Here is a 24450-nt window from a genome sequence, read left to right as displayed (position 1 = left end):
CTGTGGGGAAGTAAAAATAATAAATTTATGCTTTTAATATACTGAGACCACATGAGAGGTATGCTAGGGTGAGAGCCCAGAGCTCTACAGCTGCAGAGCAGACGTGGTGTTGGAGTGGAGTGGGTTTGTTTGAGCAGACAAACTGACACCATCATTTTGGGTAGTGAATGCAGATGGGGGCAACCACTCTAAATTAAATTTCCACATATTTTATATTTCTTCTCAAAAATTGGTATTCATTGCATAAAGAGTAAAGAAATCTAATTTTACTATTTGCAGTTTTTAGCTCTTAATTACGTTAAATTCTACTTGCTTAAATATATATATATATTATTTTGGAATTTTTTAAGAACAAAAAAAAGCCCAACACATAACCAGTTGGAGATATTATTTATGCTGTTTTTGCAAATTTCACAATTATAAAGTCTTGAAAAGAAATACAAGTAAAAAAAAAAAAAATCAAAGTAGCACTATCCAAAGCAACCTTACTAACTTTCAGCAGTGATGTCATCACAAAACGCAGCTTCTGACCTCTCTGTTTTTCCTAAAATGCATATTATCATTAGTCAAATATTTTCTTCCTTTCATGTACACATCAGTAACTGTCTTCAAGTTGCACATTAATAATCTCAAAAACGCAGTAAAAGCTGCCTGAGATTGAGATACCTGACAAAATAAGCAGTTTTACTTTCTTATTTTTATATTAGCAGTTTGAAAATAGTGGTTGAAAACCGCTTCAGGTCCAAGCAAAAGACACTGTAAAAATCTTCAGTACACTATTGCTTCAAACAATTCTGTATTTTTTCATATATTCACTTACAAATGTCTAAGAAATATTGTATTTTCCATCTGAAATGGTTCTTCTAATTCTTACCATACTGCCCCCCAAAGACACCCACACACAGATGGCAATGGAAGGAAGTGAGGCAGCAATGTAATTTTTACTAGGCACTTCACATCCACAGAGGAAAATCCTGAAGTTCTCATTCAGGGGTAGTGGAAGTACATACATAAGCGATACATCATTTGTCTTGCAATTTTGACTGCAGGAAAAAAGCCTGTGGAGACAGGGCGACTTACTGTTTTGACATTTGCCCAGCAATAATATCAATGTGATTTCTTCATCACAAAGAGCTCTCGCACAATAGTTCGTTTATACAGCTGTCTGGAAACTGGCTTTCTCGTTACTGCTATTTCAAAACACTCTTTCAGTGACTCATGCTCTTATTCTTCTCTATGCTTAAGAAAGAAAAGTGATGCTGAAAAAAACCTTTTTGATAGTCATATATTTACTGAATTAACCAAGTTGTTTTACTCAGATATGCTGAATCTAAGTATATCATCCTTCAAGGAGAGGCAATGATGCTAATTACAACAGCATAAAGTGATGCTAAACAGCAATTCCTGATACAAGCTGGAGAACTTATAAGGAACTTTAATAATTGCTCTTTAGCTAGTCATTCTCACAGCTACAGAAATATTTACAATGCATAATTTCATTCATGATAAAAAAGAAGCTATGGTAGAGTGACCACATAAAATACTTGCATTCAGAGATAGCACCCAGTGTGAGGGCATCAGCTATAACAGTCCCAAAACACAAATTTAATGATGAACTGCCACAAAACTTTCAGATTAAAATACTTTGTTTTGCCAAAGTAGTCATCTTTTTTTTTTCTTTTTTTTTTTTCCCAGTGCTTTTTAACACATAGGTCCCACTGTTTCATGACATCCAGCGAAGACTAGCTATTTATCAGGTAATAGCAATGAGTACATAGTATAAGATATGAGAAAGTTTGCTGAAATTGAGCAGAAGGATTCATACTTAATCCCAATACTCAAGTGTTACACCAGAAGCATCATAGAATCACAGAATGGCTTGAGTTGGAAGGGACCTCAAGGATCATCAAGTTCCAATTCCCTATAAAACTTTGCTCAAGGCTCCTTTTTTTCTACTTGAAATATGATATATTTTAATATTCAATAGACTATGGGAAGTTCAAATGAATTTCTATTTTTGATTAAACTGTACTGGATGGTTTTGTGCTGCTTCCTCTAGATCCATGGCTATTTTAATACTGTTGTGTCTCAGAGTTTACATATCAAATATCTGCTGCACAGCTACATTTTTTCAAAAAGAAAAATTAATGAACTAAAATTGCAAGTACCTATCATTTGGACCATTTGTCTGGCTGAAAATCTAATCCCATTCAGCTTTTACCAAAATATGGAATTGTTTCAAGACTTTATTATGCTCAAGTGCTTGGTGTAGTAAAAATCATTTACATCACACAGCACGGAATGAACTGTTAGAAGTGAAAGTGATATTGATACTTCCACCAAATTCAGTATATTTTTCATTTGCAGCCTTTCATCTTCTTTTAGGCATTATGAATTAATTCATTCTCAATATCAGTAATTGCATTGCTCTCCTGTCTGAAGTAGATATGACGGTCTTTTCTCAAAGCAATATAAATCTCTTGGTTCTTTTCAGAGTAGTTCTCTACACATGCACTTCAGCTGTTCTATTACAATGAAGGCAAAATGTATTATTTCTTCAAGATAATTCCTAAAGAAATATAATGTGTACTGACAACCAAAATTCTCTAACATGATCTATCTGTCAGTGTATATTTATCAAAAATTTAAATAGACATGAACTATCATTTTAATACACTATCAACAGTTCTTAAATTTAAGAGATCCTTAATCATACCATCCCTAACAAGTACAGTATTTCATCTAAATTTGAAAATTGAAGCATGGTGAATGCTCATATAGGCCAACCTTTTTCAAAAAACTATGCTCCCTCAAATCACAGTAAACTTAGCAAACTGACTTATAGAAAATAAATCCCTCTACATTTTAGTTCACTAAGTTCATTCCTGTTCTGATGAGTTTTCTTGGGGACATTCACAGTAGCATTTCTGAGATATTAATTATAGCTCTGTATCTATTACCAGCTCTTTGATATTTTTACATGAATTGAAAAGCAGTTTTTCTACTTTTACAAGTAACTTGGTAACATTTAAACAAATGTCTCTTAGAAGCAAAGCGTTTTCTTTTCCATCAGTATCAGCTTCTGATAGCAACCATGAAGCCACCATGAAAGGCTCCGGTTTAGGAACGTTTCTTAGTGTCTGGACAAAACAATGACCATTGCAAAAACCACCTGGCTTCTCCCATCCTTACCTTCACATTCATTATGTCCGTAACTACCATTTGATATATTAATCCATTGGCTTCCAGAGAGTAATTGGAAGTTTATGTGAGAGAGTAGGAGAGAGCCATTTTCAGCCACCTATTATCAGGCAGAGGAACAAAAAAAAAAAAAAAACCAAACAAATTTTCTGAACATTGTTCAACCACTAGTCTATGGTGTAAATGTTTGCATGTAAGAAGGAGGGATATTTACCTCTATAGTAAAGATAATAGTTACCCATAATGTGCTGTGGATTCAGGGGATTGAAAGAACAGTAAAGTGCATTGAAAGGATTTATCTGTAAGTGTTGGGATAATAGATAATTGTGTGTCCTGGAGCATGGATTCTATTCATATTATTTTAGTGAACATTTTCATGTTTTATTTCATTTAGATGAAACAGCTGAGAAGGGATGGTGACCTACTGTGAACACAGAATGTGGCTTTTACAACTTAATCTCATGAGTATAGAAGCTCTTTGTGAGGATGAGGCTGTAGCTCTGCTTTTGTTTTTTTTTTTTTCTTATTCACAAAATGCAGAGAAAAAAAATTAAGTTCATATGGTTGCCTAGCAGTATGCAGTGATGTCAATACTACTTTTAGCACCTGTTGAGTCTTTGCTGTTTACACTCTCAAGAGTAAGAACCTTTTAATGAAACATACACAAACGTATTTACAGACGTATCTAAACCAGCTCCCCTTTTTCCCACCCTCCATACACATATGGCAATTTTCTTATATGTTGGTCTACCTCTTCAGTTAAGATCTGCACATATTTTATCTAAAATTGTTGATGGCCATTTCTTCCCTAACCACTGATTACAGACTCGGGAATGGATCGCATATTTTTACCTTGGGAAAATAAAAGCAGGATCAGTTAAAAAAAAAAACCAACAAAACATAATGCAATAGGCATCCAGTACCTTCATTGGATTCACTCTAGTATGTCCATGTCACTTTTGTACTGAGGAGTCCAGAACTAGACTCCAGTCTTCCAGGTGTGACCTGTGACCTCACCACAGAGGATACGAGGAGAAGGATCATCTCACTCGACCTAGTGATTAAACTACTTTGGTAGTTAGTTACATCAAAGGCACTTTGCTGGCTCATCTTCAGCTTGGTGTCCTTTCCTACCACGCTGCCTTCCAGCTGGGTGTGCCCACCATGTACTACCACGTGAGGCTGTGCCCTCCCTCACACAGAACTCTGCAGTTCTTAATGAACTTTATGAGATTCCTATCAACTCATTTCTCCGGGCTGTGAAAGTCCCAAACACTAACAGCTAGTAAAACACGCCACCTCGAGACGGCTAGTTTGTCACAAAACACACAAACACAACAGCAATTCAAACCAATCAGGAAGAGTTAGAAGTCTTTGTTCAGCTTAGATTCACTAGCTTTCATCTCTTACTGACTACGTAAAGAGTATATGTTTGACCACCTTTATTTCGGGAACATACACATTCCATGGTTTTAAGAAATACCTGCTGTAATATATGAGCGCTGCTCCGAAAGTAATGCCTCCTGTTTTATTTTGTTGACCCACAACATCAAACGCAGATGGTGGTATGGTAATAAAGGCTGAACCTTCCCACCAATATTCCATTACATTTTGTTGCAGTGTGACAAACTGCAGCAGAGGGCAGTCTGACAAAATGACGTCTGACATGCAAGTACATATGAAGTGCAGGTGTATAACTGAATTCTTCCATGTGGAAAAAATGGCACCCATTGAAATTCATCAATGCTTGCTGAATGTTCATGAAGATCAAGCAGTGGATGTGAGACCAGTGAGGCAATGGGTGGTACATATCAGCAGTGTCCACAGGAGGTCACCACTGTTAGGGCAGAATTTTTGAGCACAGAATGCAGGCTCATGTTCATTGCTGGCAAAAACTGCATAGCTAATGGTGGTGGCTACGCTGAAAAACAGTGTTTTCTAGTTGCGAATTTGCTTTATCACACAGTGCTACTATGTTTTTTGTATCTGTAGTAGTTTCCCAGGAAATAAATAGGAGGCATTACTTATGTATTCATATGCTACTGAGATGTTTTTAGAATAAATTGATTATTAATTTAGGTGCATTTATTAAAAAATATTTATAGATTCAACACTGCAACTTTGATTTTGATATTTTAATAATAGTAATGAGGATCCCCTCCAATGTTATGCATCTAGAAATCAGGATCACCCAGGAAAACAAAGTAACAAGATTTCATCATAACTAACACATCTTTAAGTTTCAGTTCTTTTTCCTCATTCTGTGTTTAGAATCATCATATAACTTGGCTTATAAGAAATGTATTTCTAAGTTGGCATTTTCTTCTTTTTAGCAAGTCAGCTAACAAAGATAGACAAGTTCTTTTACAAAGAAGAACAAATGTGCACTGAGAAAATAGAGGAAAATTACAGATCTGTGCACAGTTCTTTAAGATGAAGCACCCACTGTTAACTTGCTGCATATCAAGCGAAAATATACACAAAAACAGTACTTGAATGCTGCTTAACTTGTTATACTCTAATCTTAGTGGAGACAATACCCAGGAAGCCAAGCACATCATAGAAGGCATAAGATCTGGCAAAGGTCAAGCTACCCTGCAATTTGGAGTTTCAGGGCTTGTTCAAGAATTTTAGCATGCAAATATCTTATACTAAATGCAATTTAAATACACTGGAAAAGTCTCTCCTACAGTCAGATTTCTGATGTGATAATTTAAATGGATAATGAAGACTTTCTAACTACCAACATTCCACAGTTGCTCAGTATAGCCCCTTCCTTCTCTGTTATCCTCTGAGTTTCCCCAGCCAAAGGCACTAGTTGATGATCCTCAAAAGGATACTTTGTGAATGACTGCAGAACTCATTAAACACCAAAGTTTCTACCATGCATCAACTTCTGAGGTTCTCAAACTTCATTTTATTCTGAACTGGAAGCCCAACATCAAACATCAAACTCTGCACAAAATGAAAAATACCAAAATACTTTAATGTTATCAAAATGTTTAATTCAACAGAGGCAAAATCTTTTTTTAGTATAAAACAAACAGACTGTTTCATCTTCATCTGTCTGACTCATAGGAAAAACTTCTAACAGCGTAATAGAACAATAAAATCAAAATGCGGTATTTCAGTATTTCCAGATAACAGTAGCAAAAAAATTCTCATGAAAATTCTTATGAAACAGTCTGGCTGTGAAAACACTTTCCAGCAGAAAACTGATTTCTGCATAAAGCTTCACAGAAAGCTCTTAATGGATAATTCTTCTAAATTAAGCAGATGCAGAAGATTGAAACGCAACTAAGATGGATGAGGTTCATTATTCTGTGATGTTCTCACCTTTTCAACAGGCCAGAGGATGATGCTTTATGATCTGCTATACTGAGCACGCAGATAAAGTAAATTGATAGTTTTAGATACAAGAGACAAGAAGAAAAGAGAATAAAGGTCAATACCACTTCCATTTTCTCTTAAGATACTTTGTCAATGGTTAACTCTACAAGAATGAGTCAAAATCGCTTCTAAAATTTTAATAATATGTTACTTTTATTATAATCTAATCTGAATTCAAGGAAATTCTTATAATGCAACATAAACACTAACCACAGAGGTAATAACTCTGTTTAGCTCATATCATGCCTTGCTGTTGGTAATTAGTCATCTCTTCTCCCACTGAGTAGTAAAGAAAATGTATGAGCTTTGAAAAGCTACCTCTTCTTTCAATTTCATATAGCAAATATGCATATACCATTTCAAAAATATATTTGTGTAATTACAACTCTTGTAACTACTACATCTGTTTCCAGAGAGTGAGTTATGCAAGTGAGGATGAAAACACTTGGGAACTCTTTAAAATTTAGTTTCTAAAAGATGATCACTTGAAATGTGGAGTAAGAGTTCAACTTAGTTTTTCAGTAGTTTTAACCCATGTACTTTTAAGCTTTACTTTTATGTATATCTTCTATTTTGGTGCTATACTATAGTACTATACTATACAACAATTTCTACTTACTGACTGTGAAATCCAAAGGGATATCATAAAATCATTCTCTATCTTATTTGCAGTGCAACTCCACTATCGTCAATACAGTTGTTTTGAAAGTTTCAAATCAATATAGTTTGAGGAAACGATTAATAGAATTAGTGAAATATATCTCAAATTTCTTTCAGCTGTGACAAACAGTGAGATTCACAGCAAACAAATTGAATCTAAGTTTTATAAGAAAATTAAAGTCTACCTTTAAATTTTTTCTCCAATGTGCATGCAAAATTGTGCTGAAGTCAACAATTTAGGGGTATTTAACTTCAAACAAAAAAGGAACTTCACTATACACTACTGTACAGTTTTATCCCCAATTAAACCTTTGATATGTCTGTAAAATCTGTAAGTCCCCTTATAACAACTCATTTCTCCACAAACTGACCTCATTTTTTTTCATAGGCAGGTGAAACAAATACACAAAGAACAAGGCTCCAATTATCAGTCTTATTAAGGAATATGTTTGGAATGTCTTTCATGGAGCTTCCTGCCTAATGAGAATTGAGGCAACTGTGCTCCAAAATGGACACTGTCACAAACTATTCTTCAGAGGAAGCATACAGGCTACTTTGGCATGATATACTTTGCTTTATGGAAGGCATTAGAAATGTGATCATTTTTTGTTGGAGTGCATTTTTTATTAAGCTTAGCATTTTCTTTGGTTTTAATATATCATATTCTATCCTACGTCTTTTTGAAGAAAAGAGATTTGAAGAGGCTTGATAGACTTATTTTCTTTAATATAGTTAATGGAAAGTATTTGCAAGTAAATTTGTCCAGTTGCACAACAAAGCATGAGGTAATTATATTTCTCATCACAACTGACTACCACTGCCTGCCAGAGGAGCTTGGAGGACATTTCTTTGAAAAAAAACTTTATCTACTCGTCTAGGGTTAACACCTAGACGATTGGAAGTTAACATATATTCATATTATACAGCATTCTTTTAAAGTTCTTCTCAACTCTTGTAGCTGCCTCCTATAGCTAATTCTTCATTCTTCTCAGTACACAGGTTGCTATTTTATTAACCACAATAAGACTCTGCAAAGGTCTTGATATTGCAAGATAGTAGGCTTCCTAGGTAACAATGCCCTTGAGCTATGTATCTTCTCACACTAAAACATTTTCTTGTGTCTTACTGCTTAACTGTGTAACACTTTTCAAAATACATTTCTGGATTTCTTTTTTTTTGTTTTTTTTTTTTAAGATAATATTTTGAGTATTAATATTTGACTCATGATTCAAAACACAGACTTCATTGATGAAACAGTAGAACTAGAGAGTTTGCACTACCTAGTCTTCATTTTCCTAACCCATTTTTCTGTATATTGATCTCAAACACTGTCCTAACCTCCAAAATTTTTCTACTTTGCATGAAATCTATAGGCATTGCACTGTTTTGCCAGGTTTTTATTTTCTTAAACTGGTGAAGGGGAATGTAAACTGAATACTTAGAAGTAATAGAAAGAGCTTAAATTCAGGCTTTATCTTAACATTCTGCCATCAGCATGTATTAATACCAGATACAAAGATCATGAGAAAACTACAGCATTTCTATAATACTGGTGACTTTAATTCCCACCACATTTTCTTTCCACTGCTCAATGGGCTAAGATACACTCCATTTGATGTACTGCACAGAAACTGTTTTGCAAAATGTGCTTCTTTATTTTGCAGCTATGTATAGTTATTAAAGGACAATTTGTGCCCTTTGATGCTAAGTTTGATACTCCTAATAAACACCCTCAGCTAGAAACTGCAGAAAAGTATCTTGCAGATTCTGGGAAAACACCTTCACATACCCAAGGCAAAACCCCAGATTCAAACTGGCACATCCACATTTTGTCAGATTCTAGACATAATTAGAGAAGTTTCTGGCACAGCCATAGAAGAAGTCTCTCTTTGATATGAGTGCAGGCAGTGCAGCACTGGTTGAAAGTAGTTTATGGATCCCCAGCTCTGCACTTCAGCAGGTGGCACCTCCACAAAATTGGCAAGTCTTCAGCTCCCAGCAGTGGCAGAAGGAGCACAGACTGACCTGATGACAGGGGTGGGTGGTGGTGTTCTTGGATTTCTCTGGCCTTGCTAGGTGCTGTCTCACTTTTAATCAATTAATGTTTGTAGATGAATTACTGGTAATTATAAAAGCAGATTTCTGATTATTCTGACACACATACTTTATAGAATGCTCAGGCACATAGTGCAGTGCAGATTCTGAGTAAAGAAAGACCTAGTCAAATCTGTACTGAAGCTTTTCTTCTGCAGAAGATATTCTAAAAATGTGTGTGCATATGAATCTTTCTAAACAATCTGTTCCTTCTGTTAGCACTACAATTTTAATGTTTATTTCACAAGGAAAAAAAAACTAGTATTTTATTCAGTTTGAGAAAAAGTGGCAAAAGTAATACCCAATAAAAATACATCATTTTGGATTCATCTAAAACTACCCATGCTCATTGCAGGGGAAATGCACAAAATTTATTTGGGATTTTTCGGTTTCTGTTCTCTCCTTCCAAGTCAATACTCATTTCAGATCAAAGTCATATTTTATCTTTAAGTGATGTCAGCACAAAGAATGTTTTGACTTCCTAAAATAATAGAAAAGATAGTTCCAACGTAACCCAACCCAAATCTTTATTACATTTGAGACACAAGGCTATAATCTCCCTTTTATTTGACAGATTTGTTGATTTGAGCAAAGTTTCAGCTGACTGAGGACATCTCCTGCAAATATAAGAACTAACCCATTTGATTATTCCGTTTGCTACATGTTCTGCTTGTTTTTATGCTTTTTGCATAGCAGTAAAACACAAAATAGGAATTCTTTCTTGTGATCTGTGCGTTCTCTATTCTTATTTCATTTTTCTTTTTTTGGGGGGGGGGTAGGAGGGAAGATATGTGGAATTAAATGTTCTATTTGGAAAGCATATTAGAAAAAAATATATATATGCATTTAATTTCAATGAATCCATTAATAAATCCAAAATGGCACTTCAGCTTAAAAAACAGATCTTTAACTTACCAGTACATACTGTCTCTAACAGAAGATTGTAAATCATAATTCACGAAAGGATTATCACTCTTGAATTCTCTTTCTAATTCTCTTTCTTATTCTCACTTTTCAAACATTTGTGAAATCATTTTAAAATTCAGACTTCAATAGACAGGATACCAACATAATGCATGGGACAGTCTAGCAAGGCATGTGAACAGTTTTACTTCTGGTCTTAGTGACAAAGCATTTTGATATTTGCAGGAGCAGTGTACAGCACAAGGAAAAGGAAGGCAGCAAAAGCCTAGTTACAGAACTTCAGAACTTCACTTTTTTTCATCACTTTTCCTCATCAGCTTGCTTTTCTTTCTGTAAATCAAGCACCATGGTAGTGAAAAGATGCAAGCAGAAATCAAGCACAGTTTCAGCTGATTAAGAGTCATACTTAGTAGGAAAATCAGCTTCACACTCTTCTTCCTCCTAGCCCTTCTCATATCTCACTACGTCTTCATCAGGAAACCATTATTGAGCACTTATAATAGACAGTTTCTATCCTGGTTTGACTAGTATTACAGTGAACACAGGGGCTCAACAAGTTTTGATGACTGAGTTTGACAGTGTGGACTAAATAGCTAGGCTCCTCAAGAGTGCTAGAAGAATATTCCACAACCACTGAATTACAGATTTTCCCTCACCTTAGAACAAAGGACATTTGGCACAAAATCCTTAAACTGGGGTTAACTTCTCAGAAGAACAACAATCATTTGATTCAAAATAGATCTAATATATATAGGAGCAATTTGCTACTTTATTCTCTGACTTTCATGGACATTTTAAATCAAAATTGGAAGGAAATCTCCTTTATCAAGCTGTTCAATCAACAAGTAGTGACTTACTTTCAGTTGAAACTAACTCGAATATTACATTTTAAAGCACCAGAACATGAGTATGCATACATGAAATGCAGAGTGTATTCATGGGCTTACTTTCAAAGCCGTGTAAGGATACAAGTCATTATTGCAATCTAGATAACAATACCACAGAGAATGAGAACAAATAATATCAAAATGAGTACCGTGTCCTAGATGACCATAATGCAAAATCTGAATTGTAATACCAAAGCTCTTCAAAACTTGAATCACTGAGAAGATACATTTTCCTTAAAAAATACTGTTGCTTCCACAATAAGCTATTTTTTACTCTGCATTAAATAATTTATATTCTCTCAGAAAGGCATTGATCCCTAAATTAGTAAATATTGTTCCCAAATAATTCAAACAGACTTTGTTCCTAAACACATGCAATGTCTTTGATCAAACAAAGAGTATTTTCAAGTAGTCTGGAGCCTTACACTGGCAATGCTTCACATTGTGTTTAAATTTACTTCCCTCAATTCAAATTTTTATTCTGGCTTCCATCTTGTTCAGGAATCTGTTGCAATTCTTCCCTGTAAAAGAGCTCCTGAGTCTCTTCCTAAGATGCAGGTGGCCTTCTCTTTTTTGGCTGACACTTTCCAGTTGGCAGGCTAGCTTAAATTCATTATTCTTATCAACCTATCTGGGCTTTACTAAAACACATTTTTAAAAGGTATTTGATGTTCACTTTATTTTCAGTTTTAATATTTCTCTGAAATGAGAATTTGAGCTAGAAAAACTTCTAACTTTTAGTCTGCTACATTAGCATGGTTTTTCATAGGTCATCAACTGCTGGGATTTTTAGAATCATAGAATAGTTTGAGTTGGAAGAGACCCTTAAAGGTTATCTAATCCAACTCCCCTGGAAATGAATAAGGGGCACCTACAGCTATGTCCAGGTTGCTCAGAGTCTGGTCCAGCTTCACCTTGAATGTCTCCAAGGATGGGGAATCCACCATCTTTCTGGGCACCCTATTCCAATGCCTCAGCACCCTTGTTGTAAAAAACTTCTTTAAATCCAATCTAAACCAAGCCTCTTTTAGTCTGAAACCATTTCCTGTCACAGCAGATGCTGCTAAAGAGACTGCCCATTTCTTTCTTAAATTCTTCTTTTCTCCAGGCTAAGCAGCCCCAGTTCTTTCAGCCTGTCCTCAAAGGGGAGATGTTCCATCCCTTGGATTACTTCTGTGGCCCTCCACTGGATACACTCTAACAGGTGTATCTCTAACATTTCTTCTGTACTGACAACTCCATATCTGGATGCAATAACTCAGGTGAGGTCTTATCAGCACAGAGGGGCAGGATCACCTCCTTTGACCTGCTTGGTTTTGCATCTTTTGATGCATCCCAGGATACAGTTGGCTTTCTGGGCTGTGAGGGCACATTGCTGGCTCCTCTCCAGCTTCCCATCCACCAGTATCCCAAGTCCTTTTCAGCAGAGCTGTGCTCTATTTCCCACCTTGTGTTTATAGCAGGGGGTGCCACAGTGCAGGTACAAGACCCCACGAGGTTCACGTGGGCCCATTGCTTAATCCTGTCTAAGTCTCTTTGAATGGCATCCTGTCCCTCAGACGTGTTGACCACACCACACAGTTTGGTGTTCTGCCTAATATACTCCATATTAATACAGCTACCTCTGTATAAATTTCTTCAGATGCTTTATTAATTTACTATTTCTATTTTATAATAATTTAAAAGTAGAAATAACAGTTTTAAACATGATCAAGAAAGCACAGTTACATCAGACTAAATTCGAAACCAGTTATGTGACTGGCTAGATTAAACATGGTACATAGTTTCCTATGTCCATTGCAGGACAGCCTAAACTATGATCAAAACAGGGAGAATAAGAGATATTATTACATTTGAGCTTTTTTGGTTGATTGGTTGTTTCTTTAAACACAGAGAACTGTATTTTTAAGAGGCAAATAAAAGTGAGATAAGCTGCTTTCTTTCTTTCAACAACTGTCGTACAAGAGTGATTTGCTATGACCAATTTTCCAGACACTTTCTGGAACAGTAGCTTCAATTTCAGGTCTTTAAGTGGTCCAGGATTTGGGGAAATAATCCCTGACAGAAGCTTTCATTTGAGCATGTGACAAAATCAAGATTAACCTCCTAAATCCAGCTCAAATAATGTGATGGTCTTGGTAACACAGCTGTATTTCTCATCTACTTCGAGCCCAGAGCAACCAGCCCAGCACACATGTAGAGCAGACTGGGTCCATCTGCAAATGTTGTAACAATGTTTTTATGACTTCTCAATTTAGAACTCATGGCAATTTTTTAGATAATCTATCAACAGTCTGAAAAAAATGTAGATAACATGCAATTGTATTTCTGTAAAACAGTATTTGACCAAAAGCACAAAAACAAAAGAGACAAATAACTGTCTTCACCTTTCACTGAAACATAATTCTGATCTATTCTATTGAATAGAAGCCTTTGTAAGTATGAAAGGACTTGTTTTAGAACAACAGTTCAGACAGCAGGAACACAAGAACACTACTAGCCCAGAAAACAAGTGAATAGAGAACAGTGAAGTTTTTTTTTCACTTAAGAGTAAATAAAAAAGGAGATCTCAAGATTACTGAAAGCAGAAAAATCAGGAGAAGATAAATGGGTGGGAAGAAAAGCAGGAGGTAGAATTTTTGTAAACAAACCATTAATGGGCAGGATTGGCCCAGTGCCTTTTCTGTATTCATAAAATATTTCCTGCTCTAGAAATAAGTGAAGTAGTTTGGGTAACAACTGGATTGTTACTTTCTTTAGTATCTACAAATCTTTCCTCCTACAACAAGTCAGTGATATAACTGAAGGTACTCTTGACAAAAACTATTGAGGTCTATGGGTCTATAAAGCATTTCTACATTTTATCTATATCACATTCGATTATAAGAGGTTTAACAGCAAAAATACTGACATCAGACAAGCAAATGGAGTGCCAACATCCATAAGATACTCATGTGCACATGCTAATTTGGTATTTGGCTCTGCAGAGAAAGAAAAATGAAACCTAATGATCTACCACTTTCAACTACTACACAACTCTTCTCAGTATCTTCCACAAGCTCGCTATATATTCTGAACATGCAGAATGCCATGCAGTAGTTTTAAATGGCTAATATCCATGCAGTTTACTACAATTTAAAAATAAATAAAAGGAATATTTGCATGTACTGATGCCTGAACCAAGATCCAAACAAGTATATTCAAACACTTACAAAGCCTTGCTGGTGTTTATCTATCAAAACTACACATATAGCTATTGTAGTACAAAACATTACAGACCTTTTCTGTGGCAAGGAAAGATGTGCATCACACTTCAGCTTTTAAGAACAGCTTTTTTATTTTCAAGTATTTAACACACTTGAGAAGGTAAGTATTTCAGGAAGAGCAGAGGTAGTTCAATTGTCTGCTGCAAACGCCCCATGACCGGTGTTTTTCATGTGATATAATAGAGCCAAATTCTTAGCAACAACTGAAATCCTTCAGATATTATATTATTCTAACAGTGAGATACACATCAAATACCCAGAAGTTCCACTTTCAGCTCCTTCACTCAAGCACTAGCAGGTCTCATAATCAAAACTATTGTGTTACTATTATGTTACAAAATGCATGTGTGGTGCAGGGAATATTAATACTTATTTTCTCCTCACCTTTATATAAATTTATATATACATATAGACAAACAAATAGAATTCTCAGTTATTTCCAGAGGAGTTTGACTCCTCTATCCATGTTTTGACAAGGTCTGTATCCTCCTTCATGCTAATAATGGAGGATTTTGTAAAAGAGGACTTTCCAGGAATCATAGGCTGCTGCTCTGTTCCTCGTCTTTTTACAAGGCTTGATTACACATATAACAGACTTCAGTGAGCCTATATTATTAACTGCTTCTACAGAAGCTTACATAAGCCTTGAAGTGGTTTTTAGTTTTTTTGTGGGGTTTTTTTTCAAGCTAATAATTTATGCACTATTTCTATGGATAAATACGTATGATATACCCATGAATGCTATATATGCTCATATGTGCAAGTTGGGGGAGGTCATTCTTTGTGTAAGTACTGCTCATTTTTGCTACTACAAAAGCAACATAACAAAATAGTTATTAACTGGTGTTATTATACCAGAAAAATAATGGCAAGCCAGCTAAAGTGAAGTTGTGATAAATTGGAGAAATTCTGCTACTTTCAGGTTTATGTGAAACAGAATCAAGGCTCCATTTTCAGCCCAGCGTTTTCATGGATTTACATGTCCAGCATCTAGAGACTGAATGTCAAAAAATGGCAAGTACACCAAAGTAGTTCCACCATAACAAAGTTTTCTCATACGCTGCTCAGAAGTACTCAGACTTCACAGGTACAATCCTCTTCCCCAACCACCCCCCTAAAGAAATAAAATAATTAAAAAATCAGGAAAAATTTTACATACAAGAGGCTTGAAAGAAGAAGGTACAAGGACTGAGGGAAACATTTTCAAGACAAAACAACGTATTAGGAGAAGTTAGGAAAAAAAAATTATTTATAATCAGCAAGCCCCAGAGCTATTTATCTGGAAGCATGCTCAGAGTTTATGCAGAACTTGGGAAGCAGGGGATCATCTAATTCCAACAGTGCAGTCCTTACAAATGAACCACAAATAAAAAATGAATGTTTCCATTGATCTCAAATCTCTAGTCAAAAGAGAAATTATTAACATCTTTTTCCTGCAAAAGCATGAGTTTTGGACCTGTTTATTTTGCAAATATCTGTGAAATTAAGCTTTTCATAATCTACTGACTTTAAGGGAACAGACATTTATAATGACTGTTTTATGTACAAATTACTGTAAAAGACTTCTCAATGGGTTTTCAGTATATTTCAGTTTCTTAGAACCATTTTGCTAAATTACCTCAGACTTTCATTACTGTATTTTCCTCTTTTTACTAATGCTTCCAATGGTAATCACCACTGAACTGAAAGTTAAACGAGTACTTTTTTTTTGCACTTCTTCTTTTGCTTGGTAAGGAGGAAGCAATAAAAAATAAGAATTTATTGTTCTGTTTAAAATAACAGATGAAAATATTTATACATTTTGAAAAGATTTTAATTCTGAGAGATTAGCAAAAGCCTGATATAAACACGTGTTTTTCTTAAAATGAAAACAGGAAGCAAAATTATCACTGAATATCAAGGTTATTCAAAATAGTTTTTCACTTCTTTCATTTACTTCTCATTCCAATGGAATACAAGCTGAATGTTCTAGGGTGGTCACAGCCCATCCCAGCATGTCACACAGAAATTCCGAGCTCTGCAGCTGCAGCACTGATTGATAAAATACAAAAGTTCTGTCAAGTTGTAAGCAGTTTAAGATCACCCTTCAATGGCCATATTTCCGATATGCATGATGTGGCCAAGACAGACATGCAAACAAACAAACAAGAATTGTGAGGTAAACATGTGCAAACTGCACTTAAATACTTACTTTTGTTTTGTTATATGGTAAAGCATACAAAGCATCACTCATTAACCAGTTCATTATCTCAGTATCTTGAAATGACTGCACGTCCAATCTTACTCTGCAACTTTAGTAAGTTCTTCTACTAATGTCTCAAAAAATCATAAACATGGTATCAATATATAAGAGCCTTCTACCGAAAACTATCAACTCCCAAAAGACCATGAACATGCGAATCCAAATCAGTCACTTTTTGACAAAATAACGAATACAATACACAAGAATGATTGGTACTTTAAATTCAAACCAACTATTCATTTGGGGATAGAGCATTGTTAACTTTTATTCTCAAAAGCTCTGATTTGAAAACTGAAACTGTAAAGATGGCAAGTTCCTGTCTTTGTGAAGAAAAGAAACGAGGGAATAAGCCAACTTCTGTCATTCCTGTACTGACAAAGATCTTTTTATTTCATCAAACCTTTTACTAAGATTGAACCCAATCAAGCCTACCAACTTGCAGCTTTGACACTGAAGGCTCTGTTTGCAAATAACATACCCTGAAAATAACTGGCATAGAGTACCCAGCAATTACTATTGAATTATACCGGAAGAAGAATGCAGTAAAAAGGAGAAGGGGGTGGGGGACTTGAAGGAATTAAAGAAAGCAGGACCTTCTTATCAACCTAGCACTGGAGATACACTGAAGGGGAAAAAAGTACATAAAAATCAAGGGCTTGGGATAAGGGAATCCTAGATTCTCCTGCATGGTTAATTTATTCTGAAAAAGATATAAAAATATGGAAGTTTAAAACTCCTTGCATTTACCTATAATGCAATATTACATTGCTTCAAAGATACCAGATGACTAAAGTATTATGCTTCAGTGAGGTTTCTTTTCTGTCAATCCAAGTGGTAGAGCTTTCTCTTGTATCTTTTCAGTAGGTAATTTTCAGTACAGAATTGGATAAACCTATCAACTCATTTCATATGCAACACTGAACAGTCATCAGATGCTAACAACTCATTACTGAGTTGGGCAAGATCAAAACTAATGACAAATGAAACACTCTCTTGTCATTAGTCCCCTGAGTCATCCAGTTTCCTCTGTACTGCTTTGTATTTTTTGCTGCTTGCCCCTATATAACAAGCAACAGTGTTGTTGTAGGCAGCTCCTGTGATTCATTCATATCTGGGGCTCAACCATTGATGGTCTGTGGGTGAGATGGGCTACCATGACACTGCTTACTTCTGGAGTATCTCTCACTACCTCTGACCAGACTACTGCTGGTCTGCCAGTCTGCTTTCGAGCTGAGTGTCTGAGGATTAAACACATAGATTCCTTACTTTCATCAAGTATAATATAAATGCTAAAATAAAGATTGAAAATTTATGATTATGTGAATACATTCACAGATCAAAATGCAGCATCTTATTATCTTAACAATTTCCTCAGAAAAAAAGAAAAAAGCATTTTCTGAGATAGGAAAACTGATTGATTAAAATGTCATATGATGGCAATAAACTTTCTAAAAATGGCAAAATGCAGTGCTTATATTGAATAGGCACAATGTCATCCTCACATCTAGGAATGAGAAAAAAGCTAAAGATAAATGAATCTTTTCACCTTCTCTGTGACTCAGGAGATGTTATAAACCATCTTTCTACTGATCTTTGCCTATCATTGCTGGTTCAAGCTGTGACTCCTTTCTAAAAGTATTGAGTCACACAACAGAAACAGCTAGGAACAATTTGCATGAAAACTCTCTCCTTAGATACCTTTTATTCTGCCTCTGCATGTACATTTTAATTGAACTAACATTTCTCATACATCTCCCCATTCCATTTTCCACAGATTTTGTTCAGTTTTTCCTGCCATCACATTTATCAGCAAGCATATCTGAGTACTACGTAATTTAAAATCCTGTAAAGCATCATACTGGTAATCTGTAACAACCATGAAATCTCTACATCACTATATCTGTTTTTAAAAATATCCACATTCTGATTAGCTTATGAAGTTTTCAGTACTAGTATTGACCATCTGCCTTGCTAAGATCCCTGAAACAAGCCACTGAGTATTTCAGAGCATTATCCACAAACTCTGAATGTTTCTTTCTGCTGGAAATTGAACATCAAAACTTTGGCATTTACTTGCTATCTCTCCTTAGTAAAAATAAAAATGATATTTTAGAGCTCCTCCTAATCCTTATGATTCATATGTCAGACTCCCTACATTCATCATCATTTCAAGCAAGTTTTTTATCCGTTTCCAGGCCTAATGGTGAACCATGTCCCTGGCAGATTGCCTTCTTTTTATTTCTAATGCTCTAATCACTGTTAGTAAAGAACACACATGACAATCTTCATGCAATTATTATTGTTGACTGGCAAGATGTCTATATAAACATCTTCACTCCTCCAAAGCACTTTAAAACCATGGAGACAACAGCAGCAAGCCCTTCCTTTGTTCATCAAAGTGAAAAATAATCACATGGAAGGAGCAAATTCTCCTGCCTTTTTTTTTTTTTTTTTTTTCTTGGAGCCATTAAAGTTTCAAATCAAAGTCATAATATGTATCTGATAAATAACATAATTATGACTTCACCTTTAGACTACAGATTGTAGGCCTGTGGGGGGTCCTGCATTATTTTAAGTTTAGTCAGCTATCAACTACTGTTTCAAATATGTGCCTTCTGAAAACTGAATGCCTATGACTGTGGTCATCAGAATTAATGGTAGAAAATGACTTTGATCCAGAGACAAGGATAACTAGAATTTTACCACTGAATGGAAAACCATCAGATTCCCCAGGAACCACATGGAGACAACACAGGTGTCAATTCCAGCTCAGTTTTAGATGCCCAGATTTGTAACAATATGCTCAGAGCTACCGAGAAAATGGACTCACTTTCTCCCTAAAGAAACTTCTAGCTTACATGAACTGAACCAGAGATACTTTAGGCTCTCTTATATGCTCCTAAAATAACACAATTTAAAAACAAACAAAATCCACCCATTTGTACAGCTCACCAGTTCTAAGTTAGAGCAGTGCAATAGAAAATATGTTATGTAATAAACAAACTCCATACAAACATCTAGTTTACATTACCAGCTTCTTTTACATCATCATTTTATAGCTTCATAACTGTCCACTTGGAAATCAGCAAATTTCTTCTTGTTTCTTGAAGCTAATAATTTAATAGAATTCTATGGGAAATTCTGTATTAGCCTTAGTAGCTCACTAACCTGATCTTAAAATACATTCTTTAAATCACTGTGCAGTCACTAAACCCTCAATAAAGGTTATGAGTTTGTGTGGTGAGTAGTGAAAGACTATACCAAAGTACAGAGATCTATTCATTCCATAGTAGACACTGCAGTGAACTGGGCAAAACACTCAAGAAAATCTATTTATTGTGTCTTTATTGTGTTGCACAATAAAAAGAAAACAGCTACTTTCAAATTATACTTATTCATCTTTCCATCATCTCATATGTGAAATACTCAATTTATCCATTAGCCCTGTTGAAAATGCAGCCTGTCTCTACGGAGATGTACGTGTAGGTTTTATTCACTGAATTCAGATTTGGCTATCAGTTATTCCTGAGTCTTCTTTTCACATAGTTTCTCTTTAGCTCTCATCATGGTCTCTGTTCTGCACTTTTTGATACGGACTCAAGGTGATCAAGAGACCTAACAGACACTAAAAAAGCAGTAAAATGATTCAAACACAACAAATAATGCATATAGAAGTCTGGGAGAACATTCCAGAACATAAATAATATCTAGTTCAAAGCCTGCTTCTGTTTTTTCAGAAACACTTACTATAGACCATGCAATTAGAAGATGAACATGAAATGCCCTCTCCCTGGAAGCATTCAAGGCCAGGCTGGATGGGACTTTGAGCAACCTGGTCTAGAGGGAGGTGCCCCTGCCTGTAGGAGGGGGTTGAAACTAGGTGATCTTAAAAGTCTCTTTCAACCCAAACCATTCTGTGATTCTGTAAGATGCCCAAAGACAAACTCCGTGGCTACTACAAATTATTAAGATAATAACGTGAATGGTCAGAAGCAGACTATTTCTTCGTAGTAAAAATAGTTATTCCACTCACAAAGACCCAGAAGCTATTATTTGAACAATTATATCTTCCACCGTAGTGTGGCAATATGCTTAAGCAGTCGCAGAATCTCAAAATATCGTGAGTTGGAAGGACCGACAAGAATCATCAAGTCCAACTCCTGGTCCACACAAAACTAACCAAAATTCAAACTGTATTTCTGAGTGTTGTTCAAACACTTCTTGAACTCCAGCAGGCTTGGGGCCAAGACCACTGCCCTTGGGAGACTGTTCCAGTGCCCAACCCACCCCCTGGTGAAAAACCTTTTCCTTATGCCCTGACACAGCTCCATGTCGTTCCCTCAGGCCCTGTTGCTGTCACCAGAGTGCAATGCTGCCCCTTCTCTCCCTGTGAGGAGCTGCAGTTGCCACAAGGCCTCTTTTCAGCCTCCTTTGCTCTGGGCTGAACAAACCAAATCGCTCCTCATCCACCTTGCCCTATAGAGCCTTCACCATCCTTATAGCCCTCCCTCAGGTGTTCTCTAGTAGATTTCTCATAGTGCCCAAAACTGCACACAGTGCCCAAGATGAGGTCACACTAGTGCAGAGCAGAGTGGGAGAACCCCTTCCTTCGCCTGGTGGTAGTGCTGGGCTGGTGCACCCCAGGGTACGGTTAGCCCTTTGGACTGCCATGGCACACTGTTGACAGATTAAACTTATCAACCACAACCCTCACATGCCTTTCTGTGAGGCTGATCTCCAATCTTTCTTCCCCCAGTCTATACATATATGCAGGGTTTTCCTTTCCCAGGTACAGAATGCAGCACTTGTTTTGTGGAGCATCATATGGTTGGTTGGTGGTTGCCCAGTCCTTCAATTGTCAAGATCTCTTTGCAAGGGTTCTTTATGCTCAAGGGAGTCAACAGCTCCTTCCAATTTAATGCTGTCCACAAATGTAATTTGTATATCAAGTCCTGTATCCAAGTCATTGATGAAAACATTGAAGAGAACCGGCCCTAAAATGGAGCCCTGCAGAACCTTACTAGTGACTGGCTGCCAGCCTGATGTAACCCCAACTCATCAGCTACTTGTTCACCCAGAAGAAAATCACACATCTTCCAAAAGAATTACCATTAGCAATGACCAGTGTGGTACTAACAATACAAGAAGTCTGTTTTTAACCAGTGATGTTCAGGATGCTTAGGCTCATTAGTCTGTTTTCTACAAAGCTCTACATGTTTATTCATCTGTTCATACCTATTCTGAGCCTAGTTGCAAATAAAATTGTGTTGAATCAGCTTGATGTAAACTATCATTACAAAGACTATCTGCTACAGCACATTGTAAGTTCTTTCTGTTCAAAGACCTCACAAGCACTAGCTGACTGAGGTCATTTAGCAAGATTCAGTAAGGGCTAACATCTAGTGTAAAAATATTATTGGTCAAAATCACACTACGCATACAGTAACAATGGCTCCAGAAGGCAGTTAGTGTCAGGACTAATCAGTAAAGTGCTATGCTGATTAAGCAATTTATAGCTGGGTAGTCAGTAGAATATCTATTTATGAATGGCACAAACATTGGTATAAAAATATTGAATGCAATGAAACCATTAGTTCATCACATCCAATAAGAAACACTGCAGCATAATTCTGAGATTTGATATTTTTGTTGCTTGCCATGACAAATTAAAATGCACCACAGACATCTACTGATGAGCACAACAGGTTGTAGGTCTGCCAGAAATACAAATAGAAGTCAGTAGTCAGCTCCCAGTACTGCACTTCCAATGATTCTTTTATGCAAAGTGCCACTTGGAATTAGTCAAGGATGCATTTTTTTTCCTCTTCAGTATTTGTTCATTAATATGTATAATAAGCGCTATCATTTCTGTTACAAACTTTGCAATATACTGAGTTGTTCACCATAGCTATTTGAATAATATGAGGTATAATTTTATCTTATAAAAGAATTTAAATGAGTATCATTAACATCACTGATGCTAAACAGCTGTGAAGAACTTCTCCAAACCAAGGGATGGAGTATAAGGAATAGGACAAGTGTCAATTTTTGTGTCAATTTTTTACCTCCTTGTTTTCAGTGTTTTGTATTTTTGCACACTGGAGTTCAGTCAAGAATTGAGGGTTTTTTCATAATTCATAATTCACCTAGATGTAGGTGATTGAAATGCTGTTATCCAAATTAGTCTGCGATTCACTAGCTAGTAAATTTACACCACAGATAAATTTGCTGCTTACTCAATCTTACACACTCCCAAACAAGTGTATACGCTTCTGATAAAAATATGAGTAGTATTATGACAGAGGTATGGATCTGTATTCTTTTTCATCAAATGGCTTTTCATCAAACTCAATCTAAGCATATTTTAATCTGGTAAACTCAACTAAATTATTTCTTTTTGAAAAATTTCAAGAAAGAAATCAAATGAAAATAGTGTTTGAATTCAAGCAGCTTACACACACTCAGGAACATATTCATCTGGCTTCAATATTAAGCAACATATTTGCTCTCCATGAAAACATGAAATATAAAGAATATATTTTTTCAAAATTTCACAAGGTGAAATAATCTTTTACATACCATTATTTTTCCTTTTGTGCTCTTGTGAAGAATAACAATGCATACTGTACTGGCTGTGAAGAATTACCTGTATCTGAAATGTTTCTCTCTGTGTATATTTTATTTGTGACATCAAAGGAATGACTCAGTAAATGAGATAATACAATCACATTGTCCTATTTTTTTAATAATCATAACATTCTAATAACAGGTCAAATTCAGATACCTTTCCCCAAACTTCTTTTGCTAATTTATTCATCCTTAATAGACATGGTCAGTAATTCTGCAATAAAGACTAGCTGCTGTCTAAACTAGTCTGTTATTCTCTGTTTTTAGAAACAATAGTATGAAATACAAAAAAACAAAAATTAAAATACCACTCCTGCTTTTACAGTGATAGCCTATAAGACAGAAGTACAGAATTGGAAGTGACAAGTGACCTCTGGAGATCATGAAGTCCAACTCCTGGCTAAAGTAGGTTGCAGAAGAAAGTGTCCAGGTGGGTTTTTGCTATATCCAGAGAAAGAGACTCCACAACCTCTCTTACTGTTCCAGTGTTGTGCAATACCAATGTAAAAAAACTTTTTTTCTCATTTTCATAGCAAACTTCCACTTCTCCAGTGTGGGCTCATTGCCTCTGTAGCTGGGCATAACTGAAAAGAGGCTAGCTCCATCCACTTGACGTCCACCCTTTAGATATTTATAAGCACTGATAACATCCCCTCTATGTATTCTCTTCCCAAGCCTCTAAGGATATCTATAAATTGTTAAGATTAATTTTAAAGACTGTTTAAAGACTCTAACAGGTATTATCTATGGCATAGACACAAGCATGAGTCTAACCACTAGTAGAAACGTGACTTAACTGTGGCATACCTACTTATTTTTCTCTCCTCAATCAAACAATTGCAAAGTTCCAGATTTTACGGGATATTTTCCTGGGCAGCGGGCTAGGTATAATACATACCTTTATAAATACACTCAAATATATACACTACTTTTTTTTTTTTTTTTTTTTTTTTACTTTTTTCCAGCAGAAGGAATGTAAATATTAAATGCATTAAAATATAGCTGTGCTTTTCTGGGGATTTTTTTAGTAACCTACTGCAAAAATTACTGCAATTGTATTTGAGGTAGAAAACCTAAAAATGAAAGAAATGAATTGCTATGCTTTTTCTTCTTCCCCTCCACCTCCTCCCAGTATTAACTAGATCGTTACTAATTAATT

General features: G+C 35.8%; 1 protein-coding gene across 1 annotated transcript in view; it reads right to left on the bottom strand.

Moving 5' to 3' along the window:
• Positions 1-24450, bottom strand: part of RGS7 (regulator of G protein signaling 7) — a 227026-nt gene that overhangs the window by 105477 nt on the left and 97099 nt on the right. The window lies entirely within an intron of this gene.

The sequence above is a fragment of the Meleagris gallopavo genome, chromosome 2 (genome assembly GCF_905368555.1).
Source record: "Meleagris gallopavo chromosome 2, MGAL_WU_HG_1.1, whole genome shotgun sequence".
Lineage (NCBI taxonomy): Eukaryota > Metazoa > Chordata > Aves > Galliformes > Phasianidae > Meleagris > Meleagris gallopavo.
The sequence above is the reverse complement of the archived record's forward strand: the minus strand, read 5'-3'. Positions and strand labels throughout refer to the sequence as shown.